Source organism: Alligator sinensis, unplaced genomic scaffold, assembly GCF_000455745.1.
Source record: "Alligator sinensis unplaced genomic scaffold, ASM45574v1 scaffold880_2, whole genome shotgun sequence".
Classification (NCBI taxonomy): domain Eukaryota; kingdom Metazoa; phylum Chordata; order Crocodylia; family Alligatoridae; genus Alligator; species Alligator sinensis.
In genome coordinates, this window is record NW_005842934.1 from 466,468 (window position 1) to 468,599 (window position 2,132).

General features: G+C 51.6%; 1 protein-coding gene across 1 annotated transcript in view; it reads left to right on the forward strand.

The window, feature by feature from the left end:
* The first annotated feature begins 504 nt into the window (after positions 1-504).
* Positions 505-2,132, forward strand: part of RFX5 (regulatory factor X5) — a 23,391-nt gene continuing 21,763 nt past the window's right edge. Inside the window, 1 exon segment of the mRNA XM_014525998.2 lies at positions 505-748. The gene's annotated coding sequence lies outside the window, so the exon portion shown is untranslated.

Here is a 2,132-nt window from a genome sequence, read left to right on the forward strand (position 1 = left end):
CCCCTCTATTGAGACCCAGCGCCTCCCCAGCCAGGCTCCAGGGTACCCCCTACCCCCTCACTTCTGCCCAGTTTTGGGGGTAGAGGAGGGGCTTTGAGGAGCCCTGGGACCATGAGACTTGTGCACATGCAGCAGGGCAGTGGTACCCAGTGGTTAAAGCACCCCCCCCATCCCTGTCAGTTGCATGCCCCCCGGCTCCCCCTCCGCTCCCAGCCCTCAGCCGCTTGTTACCAGGCAGACACCAAAACATGCCTCACCAATGACAAAGCAGAGCCAGCTTGTATCCGGGTAGAAAACCCAGCAGCGGCCAATTACATTAAAGAAAAACAAAGTATCCGGGCAGATCAGCAGCATGGGAGCCAATCAGAAAAAAAAACAACCCCAGCGACAGGGACTTTCCAGCCCCCCCTCCCCCCCTTGCTGCAAGTCTAGGTGGTTGCAAGGTACTTTCTTCTTCTGTTTTGCAGTTGCAAGTGGCACGTGCATATATGGGGGGGTGGTTATTTTTGCTCCCCCTTGGTGCAAAGGGGAAAAGCAGCCCACGTTGGAGGGAAGAAGCCAGGGCTTAAATATGTTGAACTTGGGCTCTCTCAAAGCTGGGCAGGAAACCTGGGACTGAAAGGAGAGGTTTGCAGTGGACCCAGAGCCTGGCAAGCCTGGCTGGGCGGTGCATGCTCTTTCCCAGGCACCCTCTGAGTCCTCTAGGCTGGCAGTTTTTTGTTTAAAAGAGCCTGAGATCTGAGAGTAGGTGAGTTTCCTTCGCTTGCTTTTTTCCCCTTCTTCCAGTCCCTTGCTTTGCAACATTGCCAGGGCAGTGGGGAAGGGCTGGGGGGAGGCACGGAGCCCTCCCAGGAACTAGTTTTGCAACAAAATAATCCTAACAGCAGCCCAGGGATCTGCTTTGCCATCCCGGGCTTAGCTAGGAGGCAGGGGCTGGCATTTGCTAAAGGCAAAGCTGTCAGAGCTTGTGACAGTGCGGCTGGGCTCAGCCCCCACCCAGCTCTGGAAGTGCACGGGTGGCAAAATAACGGGGGCGAATTGTGAGACTTTGCCCCGAAAGAGGAGGTAACTCCCCATCCCTGGGAAATGAGGATTGGCTGGTCTGTGGGCATGGAGGGGCTGCGAATCCCAGCACATTTCGATATTTAAATCTCCCTCTTCCTGCTATTTTTCCCCTCTCCCTCTTGGGCACCGGAGCCATTAATTGATTGTATTTTGGCGGCAGAAACTATTCCGGAAGAAGCCAAATAAGAAGCATATATCACAAAAGAGGCTGCCCCGAACTGGTGGTTTGCAACATGGTAGTGTTGTGGGAAGCTTTTTTGTATAGACTGATTGTTAAATTAGCAGCGATGCCTCTGGTTGCTGGCTTGTTCATGGTGTGCGGCACACGCCTGGCCTCTGCTGAATTCTCCTCTGTCACTCCAGCGTGTAAAACTTTAAGCAAAAAGCTTATTGTCTTGCTAATGTGATGTGCCTTTTTTTTTCCTGTGGAAGAAGGGGAATATGGCAAGAGTATTAAATCCTTACCAGTCTTGGAGGGGGAGTGTCAGGGGCTGAGTCAGGACTCCCAGGTTTTGGCTCTGGAAGGGACTGTTTCCACTTCTGTCATTGATATGCTGTGCGGCCTTGGGCCCATCACGTAACATAAGAATAAGTTGTTATATGGAGGGGTTTAGGTTGTAGCCATGTTGGTCTGAGGACATAGGCAGACAAGGTTCCTTGGGTGAATTTGATATCTTTTATTAGACCAACCCAAATAGTTGGAGAAAAGTTACTAAGCAAGCTTTTGGGTTCAAAAACCCTTCGTCAGGCTAAGGAAGCTTCAGCAGTCGGTGTGTGGTCTTCCTGGATGGAATGAAAAGTAAACAAGCCAGGGGCTGGGCTGGGCTGGGCTGGGCTGGGGAGTCAGTTGCCAGGCAGATTATAGTGTATCAAAAATCCAATGTCTATGTTTAGTCCCTGATCTCTAGTATCCAGGAGGCTGATGAAATGGAGCTCATAGGCTTGTCTCTGGGAAGTGTTGTGTAAATTTCCCTTGAGGATCAGGACTGAGAGATTGGAGAGAGAGTGGCCCTCCTGTGAGAAATGTGCCCCCACCGGTAATTGGGTATTTCTGTCTTTGATGGATT